This window comes from Tursiops truncatus, chromosome 19, assembly GCF_011762595.2.
Source record: "Tursiops truncatus isolate mTurTru1 chromosome 19, mTurTru1.mat.Y, whole genome shotgun sequence".
Lineage (NCBI taxonomy): Eukaryota > Metazoa > Chordata > Mammalia > Artiodactyla > Delphinidae > Tursiops > Tursiops truncatus.
Window position 1 is genome coordinate 8,525,787 of NC_047052.1, and position 14,188 is coordinate 8,539,974.

General features: G+C 47.7%; 1 protein-coding gene across 20 annotated transcripts in view; it reads left to right on the top strand.

Annotated features, from left to right (window-relative positions):
• Positions 1-14,188, top strand: part of LOC109550947 (transcription factor Maf) — a 591,860-nt gene that overhangs the window by 203,434 nt on the left and 374,238 nt on the right. For 16 of the 20 annotated variants that reach the window (XR_012328244.1, XR_012328245.1, XR_012328246.1 and 13 more), the window contains 6 exons: positions 293-995; positions 3,449-3,625; positions 3,805-4,253; positions 5,465-5,662; positions 11,155-11,381; positions 11,834-12,023. The gene's annotated coding sequence lies outside the window, so the exon portion shown is untranslated. The remainder of the gene's footprint in view (positions 1-292; positions 996-3,448; positions 3,626-3,804; positions 4,254-5,464; positions 5,663-11,154; positions 11,382-11,833; positions 12,024-14,188) is intronic. The other 4 variants (XM_073796729.1, XM_073796726.1, XM_073796725.1 and 1 more) reach the window with 4 other exon arrangements.

Here is a 14,188-nt window from a genome sequence, read left to right on the forward strand (position 1 = left end):
ATCCCCAGGGCCCCTCCCAGCTTCCTGGTTGCTGGGCTCACAGGCGCAGAAGGAGCTGGCGAGCCATCCCATCTGAAAAACCAGCTTGCTACCAGCAAACGGAACAAATGTAATGCGGAAGTCACCAGGAGAGTAACCAGGGAACCCTGCGGACTGTGTCATCTCCACGGAGTGGCTTTGCCCGGTCCTCTCAGACTCCAAGCCAATTAGAGCCTGGCTAATTAGTTCTGGGCACTGAACAGCATTTGTGGGGGAAAGGTCACTTTGGAATACGATTTTCTTTCTCTCTAAGCCACAGAACTTCCTCCAAGGAGCAGGCACTCACCTCCGGTTCTCAGAAGCAGAAGAAGCCAAGTCACACGTTTCTATGAATTCTCTCAGAAAGCCGATGATTAGTAATAATAGCAGTAGCCGTGTCTATCGATTGAGCACAGGTGCCAGACTCTTCACAGATCTCGCCTGTAAGGGAGCCTCCCAGAGATGTGGGCAGCTCCCTTCATAGCTAAGTCAACAACGTCTCAGCAGGGACAGTGAAGAGAAGCAAGGTCGTCTCTGGCAGAGCACGGGCCGGAAGTCCGGAGGGTCAAGGTCGTGCCCCGGCCCCAGCCGACCCAACGTGGCTTGGGCAAGACTCGTCTGCCAGTGGACATTCCAAAGCACTGTACCAAAGAGTTATTAGCTGCAGCGAGAAGGCACACGCTGGTGGATGATTTGATTGAAATGAAGTGTCTGTACAATGCGAGTGGTACCCCCAGCAGATATACTGACACCTCCCAGTGCCTCCCAAGTTGGAAATCAGGAGGAAACCAGTTTCCGGCTGCTGCGTGCCAGGCACCGTGTGGTGTTTCTGCCACACGCTTTGACACAGAAACAGCTTTGAAAAATGTGGGTGCACACATAGACGCGTAGACGTCTAAGACGTACTCCTGTGTGCCTCTGGTGTAGCTCTGACACTTTACGGAGAAGAGACTCCCCTAAACATCACATCCAGACAGGTTAGTTAACACAAGGCATAAGTACTGACTCCCTAGAGCAATGAGAAAAGCCCTGCCTCTGAGTGGGTCGTCAGTAATTATTCCCCAACCCCGTAAGTTGTGCAAGGGTATGTGGCCTTGACGACATCAGACCACAGCACGGTGCCCTGACTCGACTGTGCCTGAAGACAGCATAAGCACAGTTGTAAGCCCAGGCTTTGTTTTTTCTTGCATCTTCTCTCTTCTCATTTGTTTAGTACGTGTTTTCTCTTCCCAGCTTCTGTTGCGTAACATCAGAATTTGTGCCAAACCTTTGTAGACAAGGATTTGGCAATAGGGGTCCTTGCAGTGAGACTCTGTCACTGTATTTGGAAAAATTAGGTGACCAGCCAGTTGGATTTTGTTTCTAATAGCTGGGAAAGATCATCACAGTGCAGAATGATGGGAGTGTTCATTCACCGGCACCAAGGGCATATTCCATTCCATCCAAATCCATTGGTTCTCACAGAACCACAGGAAACCAGTGAGAATGACCCAGTCAAGGTGCCCTTCTGTCTGTGAGATGTGTCCCGTCACGATGAAGCTTCAGGAAGCCTCAGCAAAGTTGTTCAGGAGAAATTTTCTACTTCCCCAGGTGAAAGGGAATAATCACAGGGAATTCCATATGAAGTAGATTCCCCTAGAGAGATGAACAGATAGATGCCAATGAGGGAAAAAATAATATATTTTTTTCATTTCCCTGAGATTTTCATTTCTGGAAAACCAAAACACAAAATATACTAAGTGCCGGGGGCACCAGGGGCCTATCCACAGCAAGGGTTTACCTTTCTGTCAGATTTTCCAGTTTTCTTACTTAAAGCAGGAGGGTAATAACACCGGTTCCTTTTGTCACCAAGAAGCTGTCCTACGTGTATTCTAAGGGGCTGATGTTATGTCTAAGAGGCAAAGATGCGTTTGTGCCTAGAAGGTGCCTCAAAGAAGTTCAAAAAGCTACTGCTTTGGACTTCCCTGGTGATGCAGTAGCTGAGAGTCCGCCTGCCGATGCAGGGGACACGGGTTCGTGCCCCGGTCCGGGAAGATCCCACATGCCGCAGAGCGGCTGGGCGTGTGAGCCATGGCCGCTGAGCCTGCGCGTCCGGAGCCTGTGCTCCGCAACGGGAGAGGCCACAACAGTGAGAGGCCCGCGTACCGCAAAAAAAAAAAAAAAAAAAAAAAAAAAGCAACTGGTTCCATGGCCTTTCCCATGTCCCCTGGAGCTACTAAAAGAAATTTGCACTCTGTACATGAAAATGGGTGGATGGACGCATGGATGGACAGGCGGATGGGTGGATGGATAAATGGACAGGCAGATGAAATGATATATGGCTAGGGATGAGTAACAGGATTTGTTATCCCTCTGTCTACCCGACTAACACAAAATCTGACACAGGACGAGCTTTCCGTGAGTAAAGACCTGATACCTAAGGATTTCAATGAGGGTCAACCGGTCACTCCCTTTCAGGACTTGGGCTGGGGGAAAACTCAGAGTCATCTTACATACGTTGGGATTTGTTCATTCATCAAAACCTAGGGATTCAGACTTGTCATTGGTGTCTTCATGCGTCAGTGATGCACGTGAGTAGGTCCTTGGGGTAATTTGAGGATCCCTGCTCCTCCAAGACAGTTTCCAAAAATCCTAAGAGTAGTAGGATGAAAAGCAAGAGTGGGCTAGAGACCAATTAAAGAAAACTTGCCTTCTTCCAGATCTGTCATGAGAAAGTCTAAAGAAAAATCCCAACACTCTTGCTGACGACCTCCAGTTCCTTGCTCAAGGCACTGTCCCCATCAGGGGAGATGTCCCCATGGCCTGAATCACCACGAGTCCATTTTCAAGTGCATTAACCTCAGAGCCCCCATATTCATGGAAAGATGATGCAAAAGGAATAAAATTAGGACCAAAAAATAAAAGTCAGGTGTACATGTTTCATTTTGCAGCGAAATCTACCCTTCCCTTAATGCAGGTTTCTGTTTGAATCACCCGAGGGGATGGTGTTTTAAGGCCGTACGATGCCAGAGTTGCCACTGAGATCTCCACAGTCCTCTCTAGAGGAAAAGTTCCCTTAAGCTCGTACGTTGTTAGTGCTTCGTGCCTGGAGATGTTTTCTCTCCCTCTTGGCCAGACCCTTTCTAGACAGTATTCTGAGTCTCCTCCTCTCTTACTGTGGTAGAATTTGAGTCTCTTCTGCAAGCTTTCACGTAGGAGCACCTAGAAGTTAGGTGCTGGTATGAGTTAGCCTGAACCAGGACGCAGAGGTGAAACATAAGACCCTTGGATCAGGATGCTCTCAGCATCGTGAGGAGAATAGAGAGTAAACACGCAATTACAAAAGTCTAGCAGGAGAGACCCTTGCGATGGAAATGGGGTGCATCCTGACCACGTTGGGGCGATCCTACAAATCTACGCATGTAATAAAATTGCATCTTATTCCCTTCAGCTGCACGTGGGTCTACAATTGCCTCAGATTTTCAAGAAGTCAAATATATATGGATAACTACAATGCACAGTCCAAAGGCCATGCTGGCATTGGAGCATAGAGTGGACACATACCGTCTCACCGTGATTAGGAGAAGCAACCAGAGAAGGTCTCCCCAGGCAGGGGACCTCATCACAGGTAAATGCGAGGATGTGGGGAAGGCCATGCAGTGTAGACACTGGCCCGTGCCTCCCCCGCAAGCCGGCGCTCCCGCCAGTCTACCGCTGCCTCTCTGGGTCTGTGCCACTGCTTTGAGACCTAGCAGAATGTCTGCTTTAATCTGTAGCAGTCTCCCTTTCTCCCCTTCTCTTTTACAGGTCATTCACTTGTCAAAGAACCTGGAGCCTTTGTCTTAAAGAATTGCCCATATTCTGGATTTGAATGGTTCCTTCTTCGTGGGGTCTGGATCGTTTCTCTATCCACTGTTATCTCCTGATAGTGGTCATTTATCATCACCATCGTCATCATCACCATCATCATCCTCACCATCACCACATTGTACCAAATCGTCCCAGCATTGTTGGAAGGGTGAGAATGTAGGCAATCGAGTGCTACTTCTAGAAGTCTAATTCCCCTGTCGTGTAACTTTAAACCAAGCCTTTCTTCCCTGCGACGTAGAACACGGACCACGATCTCATGTTGGTGCTCAAGTCTGGGGAGTGATTCCCGTACAGAGACAATGCACGGACTTGTGCAATGGCCAAGAAAGGCCGGCCCTGCAGCTGCATTCAGAGCAGGGAGTTTCTGGAAACAGACCTTTCTGACGGTAAGTTCCAATAAAGCTGGTGGGTGTTATATTAGTGACTAGGCTCTTAGTCACCTCAAGGGAACTGAGATCAGATGACACCAGGACGGTAGAGGAAGGTGAGATATTCGCAATTTGGACTGCAGATGTGAACATAATTTCACGGGCATTTTCATAATCGTTCTTATGCTTCGATTAAATGCGTCACATACTACTGGCCTACAAGCTGGGAGGCAGGGGCTGAAGTGAGGAAATCCAAGGTTATTTATTTGCCTTCAAACCTATGCTCTGAGAAGGCCAGGAGAGGGGATATACCTCATCTTTAAAACACAAAATCTTCACTTCTCAGCTCAACCTGTGCACTTTAGCACTCAAAAACAACCCACAAACAGACCAGTGCATAATCGTGTGTAGCAAACACCAATTCGGGGATAGTAACAGAGATTTCAAAAATGTCAAAGGCACTTTTATAAAAGGAGGGAAAAAGATTAAGTACAAAAGCCCTGTACCATTTGCCTTTGACCCTTAACTCATTTTCCACCTGCCTGTAAAACAGACTTCCTGGGGTCTTTTCCACCTGAAGGGTCCAATAAGACAGTCTTAGGGACACGCAGGGTCAGCCTGACATCTCTAAACACCCACTACCAGTGGAAGCCGGAGGGCTATAGGTCTAGAAATTTCAGCTCACCTGATCTTTCCTCAAACTTTCTTCTTTTGATTATTTGTTCTTCTTAGGTGACCAAAACAAACATAGGAATGTAATAATAATGATGTTACCATGGCAGAAACAAGGTTCTCAGATCAAAGGATCCTCACTGTACTCATAGAATGACTCATTTGGTCAGCTGGTCAACACTTATCCAGTACCCGTGATGCTCCATGCTGGTGATAGGTGTTCTCGGGATGGATACAAAAATGGACCACTTCCTTGGGAATTCCCTGGCGGTCCAGTGGTTAGGATTCTGAGCTTTCATTGCCAAGGGCCCAGGTTCAATCCCCGGTTGGGGAACTAAGATCCCACAAGCCGAGAGGCACAACCAAAAAAAAAGGACCACTTCCCAGTGCCTTTCCTCATATGATATATGATATGATTTTACATACAACGCTATATTATATTATATAATACTATACTAACTTATGTGATACTATGCTATACCACATTACATTATATAGTATCTTACAGTATCTGTTATTTGTCTGTGTGTTTCTGGTATATCTCCCTCTCACAATAGATAATAAGATGGTTGGAGCATGAACTTTGCCGCCATGCTGGATTCATACCTTGTACCCCTCACCGGCTGAGAGACCTTGGAAAGTCTCCCTCACGTTTCCGTACCTTAGCTTCCTTCTCAGCTACATGGAAATAGCAGCACGTATCTCTGACGGCCGTTGTGAAGAGCGAGTGAGCTAAAGCCAAGGGCAGGGCCCGGGTGAGTAGCATGTTCGTTCTGGCTGTCGGTCATGTTGTCGTTTGGTGAGGGGCCCCATGCTGCGGAGGACAGGTCCTCCATCACACTCCGTGATTTCCCGTGTCCCTGCCCGTCCAACCCCTGTGGCAAAGGGATGAAGTATGCTCACTGACTCAGACTCAGACTCACTTCCCGCGTCCCTGCCCACCCCATTTCTGAGTCTAATCTGAGTCAGTCAGCATATTTCATCCCTTGCCGCAGGGGTTGGATCGGGGTGGGCGGATAGCCAGTCACGTGAGCCAGACCATTTCGACCCCAGCCATGACTTCCATGTGCCCGACTGGGGACTCAGCCCGACTCCCATTGGACCTGCTGGAGCTGGAGCTGCTCCCACAGGGAGCCCTGGCCTGGAGTCCAGGCACAAGAGGGGTGAGGAAGCCGGTGCCAAGGACATCGTGTGGCTCCTGCCTGCAACCAGCTCCGTTCCTGCACCTTCGGGGCACGTGGGCCCAGAAGGTCCCTTTCTCCTTCATTCAGTTTAGGTCCCAGTGTTTTCACCTGCAACACCAAGAGGGCCAATAGTTGGCGCCCCAGCATGTGCTGAAGACCAGGACTGGAGGAGCACGTAAAGGACTCAGAGCTCACACGGCGAGGAAGTAGCAAAAGCCCGCCTTGAACCCGGTTCTGCCCAACCACTCCACCATGAGCTCCCAGAGCTCCAGAAGGCTCCGGAAGGGAGGTCAAGATGCACCTGTGGGGATCCACAAAGAAAAGGCGGGAGTCGGAGACGGCTTCTGGAAGCAGCGGCAATTGCATTAACGACCAACCTTTACTAAATGCTTATCAGAAGCCAGTCCCCGCGGTCAGAGCTCCATGGAGCCTCGCGCCAGAGCTGCGCCTGGGGGATGAGCACGATTTGGGCATGTGGAAATGGGGGCAGGCGGGCTTTCGTATTTGAAGATGACGAAAGAGTGTCCATGTCCCTCGAAGCCCTGGGGAGGCAGCTGTGACTCCAGGCTGGAATGGGGCCTGCTTCGGTGGCGGCGGCCAGCGCTGGAATACGGGTGGCACACCTTGGTACACCGGCGTATTTAATCACTTCCCTCCATTCATCCCGAATTCCATCCCAGCAAGACTTGCTGATTTCCACCTCAGTTCCAGGGCCCGCACATCTCCACCATGTTTCCACCCACTTCCTGCTCGGGAAGACGCAGGCCGATTAGGGAACAAGATAAGCGTCCTGGTAACGGAGGGATGCGCCACTGGACGAGTGAGAGGTGAGCGTGGGGACTGCCTTGCTGCAACACGGCAGCCACCTGGGACACTTGGCAGGACGTTTCGTGTGCCTTAGCACTTCAGAAAGCAAGGCGAGGAACCGGAATGTTCGTGTAGTCACTGTCATTGAATAAATATGTGTTGAGCACCTACTGTGTGCGGAGCACTGCAGTAGGCGAAGAAGCTGGAGAGATGAGAGCTGTCATCCTGGCTTCAGGACACTCACAGGGCAGGTGGGGAATTCACGTGGCACCATGAGGGCTCAGAGGCAGTGAGCACAGGGACCGGACACCTAGCCCACCTTGGGGCTAGTGGACTGGCACAAGGACTCAGGTAAGGCTGTTAAGAGGAAACCCAAGACCTGAAGAAGGATCAGAATTAGCCAGGAGATAGGACAGAGGGAAGATGCGGGGGCGGGGGGGGGGGGGTGTGGCGTGGAGTTCCAGGTGGGCGAAATTATACAAAGTCTCAGGAGAAAGGGAAAGAAAGAGGAACTCTGCCAGGTTTGGGGCTGACTACAGCTTGAAGGCAGGAGCAGAAAAGACAGAAGGGAAAACGTTTCCTGAGACCCTGGAATGCACGAGGCGTCATAGATGGAAACGGTGTGCGTGGGACGTCAGCACGGCCTTTGGCACATACTAGGAGATCAGTTCTTTTGAGCACTCACCAGGGGACTGGCTGACATATGCCAGGCACTGGGTACCCATGCTCATCGTGGTGACAAAAACTCTCTCCACCTTTGACCCGGGGGAGACTGAGGCCCAGAGCCTGGGTCAAACAACTTGCCCAGGTCTCACACCTGGGATGAAGCAGGATTCAGACCCCATGTCGGCCTGCTGCCAAAGGGCAGCATCTCCTGGCTCAGCAACCCTCAGAAATCCATGCTTTACCTTCTCACTGCTCGGCCACTAAAGGCTCTGAACATCGTTGACCTAAAAGCCCAGCATCGCCTGGCCTGGAGATGCAGGAGGCTTTGGCCCTCCCATTCTGCCCCACCTCACTGGCTCTGTCATTTTGACCTCAACGATATCGTGACCTTGTCATTGAGACCCACCAGTGCTTTACAGCATCACAGCATGTCAGCTCTGTCTCTGCATACGGGTATCTGGGCCATGCTTACCTAGCCCGTATTCAGCCTCAAAGGGCCGAGAACATTCCCTCCGTGCAATTCAGATTTGTTTTTTAACGTCTTCGTGCAGTCCAGCCCATTTTCAGCTTGAAAAATGAGCTGGAGAAGACAGGGAAGCTTTGCTGAGGTCAGAGGGTGAATCAGCAGCCTGTCTCCATGCCGACCCACCTTTCCCAACCGGCCAGCGCCCACATCACTCAGCCCCGATTAGCAGCTCCTCACAGAGCCTGGAGGCCACAGTCGGTGACGCTCGCCTGGAGAGTCCCCATCACTCCCCCGGAGCCCCGGTGACGATCCCCGGCCGAGTCTCCTGCAGCAGCCGGCACCACGTTCTCAGGCAGGACAGAGACCCCAGAGAGCAGGTCATAAATACCCACCGGCTCCTTCCTGCTTTCACGCCCAGCTTCCTCTGCAAGGCGGTGAGATGGGAACCAAGAAGGGCAGATTCTGCGAAAGCCCGCACATTGAGATCCTTTCAAGAGAGACCGGGGGGGACCAGTTGCAGCTCAAAGGTGGACACTGGCAACTCTGAACTCTTCTGTTCAAGAAAACGCCTTGCCATTGTAAAGCAATTATACTCCAATAAAGATGTTTAAAAAAAAAAAAAAGAAAATGCCTTGGAGCCTCCCGGCTTCAAAACTGGCATCGGGAAATGGCAGGAGAGGTGGTGATCGAAACCAAAAAAACCAGGGGGGAAGGCATGGATCGCTAAGAGGCTTTCATACACACACAGAGTTCTTCTGCTTAGTTTTTCTAGGTTACATCTATTTTTTATTAGTCTCTGAGGTCCCAGCTTTGGACAACTACTATATTTTGACAGGGCGAAGGTTTACAAAGATCAGGGCAGGTGAAACTACAAACAGTTGTCTAAGTCACCTGCCGTCTACAACAGAGAGCTCTGTCTATACCAAAAACAATGTAATTTTAGAATTGATCAGAAGGGTGGGTATAGGACATCCAGATGGGGTAAGTTAGTTTAAAATTATTCCAATTACCAAATAGGCCAACTCCTTTTTCTTTCCAGCTTTATTGGGATATAATTGACAGATATAAATTGTATATATTTCAGGTGCACAATGTAACGTTTTGGTATACGTATACATAGTGAAATAATTACCACAATCAAGCTAGTTAAAATATCCATTACGTCACATAGTTACTATCTTCTTTGTGTGTGTGTCTGTGTGTGTGTGTCTGTGTGTTAAGAGCACTTAAGATCTACCCTCTTAGCAAATTACAGTACTCAATATACAACACAGTATTGGTCACTACGGCCAACATGCTGTAGAACAGATCTCCAGAATTTATTCATCCTGCATAACTGACACTTTGTACCCTTTGATCAGCTTCTCCCCATTTTCCTCCATCCTTTAATCCCTCATAACCACCATCCTAATCTCTGATTTTGTGAGTGTGACCTTTTAAGTTTCTACATATAAGTGAGATCATACAGTATTTGTCTTTCTGTGTCTGGCTTATTTCACTTAGTATAATGTCCTCCAGATTCATCCATGTTGTCACAAATGTCAGGGTCTCTTTCTTTTCTAAGGCCGAATAATATTCCATTGTATATGTATACCAGATTATCTTTATCCAGTCACCTGTGGATGGACACTTAGGCGGTTTCCATATCCTGACTATTATAAATAATGCTGTGATAAATATGGGAGTCCAGCTATCTCCTTGAGATACTGATTTCATTTCCCTTGGACATATACCCATAAGTGGAATTGCTGGACCATATGGTAGTCCTATTTTTAAGTTTTTTGAGAAACCTCCATACAGTTTTCCACAGTGGCTGCACCAACTGACATTCTTGCTAACAGTGCACAAGCGTTCCCTTTTTTTGCCACATCTCCACCAACCCTTGTTATCTTCTGTCTTTTCGGTAATAGCCATCCTAACAGGTGTGAGGCTTTCTCATTGTGGCTTTGACTTGCATTTCCCCGTTGATTTGGTGATGTTCTAGGCCCATTTAATTTTAAATGTCCACTAGGGGACTCAAATAATCCAGCGGGTCATTTTGTATGATGGGGGGACTGGGAGGGGCCGTCTCTACTGGGTTGCTGAGGGGCTTGGTCCCTTGCAATGCTGTCATCAGCAGGTCAGGGGGAGGGTCAGAAGTGCAGAGGTCCCCAGCCATTTATACAGCTGCCCTGTGGCCTCATGTGGTGAAAGCCACTTCACAGGCACAATCTCTGATCCTGCCCACCTCCCATTTTGCAGGTGAGGGGCCTGCTTCTGAGAGGTTAAGCGCCTCAGTTTCATTTGCAGCTGGTGCAAAGGTGGGAAGTGAATTAAAACTAGTCGATGTCACATCCTAGATTCAAAGAGATTTAGGCAGCAGGGAACAGTCTTGATCGAATGAGATGGACCCTAGGGGGATCGTTGTATGTTTCCGTGCTTGGGTTCAAAAACGTTAGCCCACAAACAGAAGATAGGGGAAATACGAGGAGAAAAGGCCTGGGGCCGTGCTCGATGAGTCCCTGGTGTTATGTGTCTGCAGGAGAGGTCGGGAAATTGTGGTCTAGCATGGGGAGCAGACAGGCTGCAGCTCAAGGAGGCAGAGGGTGGGGCTACAGCCTGGGGATCTGGGTTCAGCTCTGGAACCTGAACCCTCAGGTGGGGGCAGCGACCTCGAGGCAGGGGCGCTTGAAATGCAGGCATATGTGGAAATGCTAAAGGCACTGACTATGTCTAGAAATGAAAAGGAAAGGCACGGAGAGGGTGTCATAGTGGTTGTCTTCTACTCCTCAGAGCCCGCAAAGGATGTAAGGATGTCGCCTTCTGAGTGTATAAAATCAAGACTCATGTAGAGAAGAAGGGATATGACTTGATAGTAGACAAACAGACAAACAAACAAACAGCTTTCCTGACAGTCTCAGGACTGTGTGAAGATAGAAGGTAAAATAGGGAGGTAGTGAGCACCCAATCACTGGAGGTAATCAAGTACATGCTGTCAGGACCACACACGGACTTGTGTGGGTGCTACGTGCTTTGGTTTCCATGGACTCCTTCCACAAGAAAACTTAATTAAATTTTATGGCTTTGTTTGTATACTGACAGAGTCCATGCTAGATGATTTTCATTTCTTTAACTCTGATTTTAGAAGAAATGAAAATGTTTTCCTGGGCCCCTCTCCGAAGTGAATTCTGCCAAAGAACAGAGGAGCGCCCCAAGCTGCTTTTTGAGATGGTTAGGGTGCGTGTGTTGCCAGGAGCATGGCGTGAAGCATGGCGTGCCTGCTACGATTCCATTCTGTAAGGAGTGTCCACCCGGACCCCGACTGTCATAGATGGTCACACCTGAGACCACGATTAGGGGACCAGAGTGGAGGTGAGGCATTGTGGTTCTCTTGTTTGATGTCCTCCCATTTCTGTCTTGTTCAAATGTTTATATTTAACCAAGAGCATGGATCGCTGTTTATAAAATGACAAAATAAGAATACTGGCAAAAGGTCTATACGTTGGACTTTCATTTTTATTGGGGGTTAGGGGCGGGGATGTTTCACTCAGTTCTCTGTCCAACCAGCAACACCGCCATGACGGATAACGCCGTGAGGGTGTCACTGGGCGAGTTTGGTGTTTTCAGTGCACAGAACAACACGTGAGAAGGTTCAGCAAAACCCATGATGCAACCGAGAACAAAGACATAACACAGGCCCCAAGGGATCTCTTCCCTCAGGTCCAGCCAAACAAACTGAGAGACACACAGATTCAGAAATCATCTGCATCAGCAGACGCTTGCAGTCAGCACACATGTATTTAAGTTTGGTTTGTGTTTTCTAGAACTCCAGGTTCCAGCTCCCAGGTCGAGTGGCTGCTAAATGCCTCTGGAACAGGACCTAAGAGTCACCCCAGACCCAGGGGGAGGAAGGAGAGTGACCAAAACTCTACAGAGGCAGCACTACCACCAGCCTGTCCCCTGGGTTCCCCTGCACAGAAGACACATCCTGAACAGACACTGTCCCAGTATCAGGTTCGTTTCTTTATTCCTGCCTTTTTAAAAAACATCAGTTCTGATTTCAGCACAGTAAATCTTTGAAGGGTGGAATGCTTTCGAGACAAGTTCCCTGCGTGGTACAGCTGTGAGTAGAATCAAAAAGGGTAACAATGGAATGGTGAATTGCAAGTGGTTCCTAATTGAAGGAAAAGAAAAAGCTAGGGAGATGTCCATGGCCTGAAAAGAGGAAAGAAGGAAACCAACAAGCGTGGAAATCTGTTGATTTGGAATGGCGAGAGTAGGGAAGAGGCCCCATCATTTTGGATCTCCATCTGGTGCCTAAACCCCAAAGAAGTCCTTTCGTTCAAATGCCGGTGTGTGCACAGAGCTATTATCAATCACGTCCTGTCTGCCAGGCCACACTGGGTGTCTGTCGGGTGAGGGAGGGAGGAAAGCTGGAGGAAATCTGGGAGGCTGTCCCGGGAATTCTCACTTGAGAAAACATCTGGCTTTTCCACATCTCTGGTGCAAAACAAACAAGAATTTTATTAAATGATGTGTATTGTGTTCTAAGGTAGAACTCTTTGGGAGCCTGACACAAACAAGCAAACAAAACAAACAAGACCCCAGACTCGGGCACTTGCTACCAGGGTCCTTCACAAAGGCACAGGTGACGAGTTGTGGGGTTTTTTTCCAGAATCCACTTTCCAGTAAACAATGTAAACAGTGTTTGAAGACCCCAGACGCTTCTTCTGCCCTCGTCCCGCTGCCCACCCGCACCAGGCCTATACCCGCATCGAAATGATAACCCCCCCCAAAGAAACCTCCAGATGCCATTTGTCTACTTTTCGCCCTCTCCTCACGATTACTCCCCTCCTCTGATGGCCTGCCTTCCCCGAAACCAAACGTGAGCCGTTCCCTAACTGCACTGGAAAATCAGAATTTACTGTACATATGTTTGTGTTCCACTTAATAAAAAAAAAAAACCTATATTTTAAGATAAACTTTGTTGGTAATTCATGAGGTAAGTGACTATTTACGCTAATCAGGCAGAAATATATTCTCAGGCATAATGCATTACATAAATTTGAATGTAAAATGTTCAATTATGAAGTAAATACAGGTAATGCAAATAATAAATTACCTCTAATAAAAATTATAGAAGATGTGTCTTCAAAGAGAGAGCGGCTTGAACTTACAACTGTGAATTGCTTAAAGAGAAAAGAATTAATAAATGCTGATTTACTCTGATGATTATTTAGCACATAATTCACCTATTCATAACGACTCCCAGTAATCAGACTGTTGTCTCACATTCTCCAATATGAGGCAAGACTGTTTCCTCAGCAATTTTACCCTTATCAGATTATCTCGTCTGATTCGATTAATTTTCGTCCATGAATCTGCTAACAGTGATTTCTGACTTACTTGCCCTGCTCACTAAAGACTGCTGAAAGGATTTTTCTCTAACACTACAGCTAGGAACAACACTCCATGCCTTATCATTCAGTTCCTCTGAACAACTCTTTTCTCAAATCGATTTAGTTGGTTTCAGAGTGAAACTCAGTGGACACTGGTTAGTTCTGCACCATAAAATCAGCTCCTGGATAAAAAGAGTTCAGACACTACCCGTGATGCCTCTTGTTCTTTTTAGATTATATGTGTCTGATTCCAACATGATATACCTGAGTTGCTGTAACTCACAATCAGGAAAACTATATTATCTTTCACTTTTAATCATTATAATTTGGACGTAAACAGGGTTTAAAATAGGTTTTTTTGCAAAAAGTTATTATGTATGTACTGACATGAAACCAAAATTGTGTTTTTGATGTTACGGTTTCACAATCTCCTACGTGATCCGACCCATGCCCTCCTCCCTCCCGCAAATTCTTCTATAAAGATTCACTGCTTTCAGGAACCTGAATGCTACTGGTTTGAACTGGTCAATAATGACAAATGCATGGTTTCTAAATTACTCTGTATTGTTCTACAGAGATTACTAGAGTATATATAGCAAGGGAGTATTAAGCAGTAAGACGACACAGTTCATATTGTATTTGGATTAGATGGGCTTGGAGCGAAGTGAAACAAACAATGTTAGCAAAGAAATCTAAAGAAATGTGGCCTGCTATAATTGTAGAGACTCAAAAACCTCAATAGTACTAATTAAAATGAGAGAGCTCAATTGTTACAAGAGA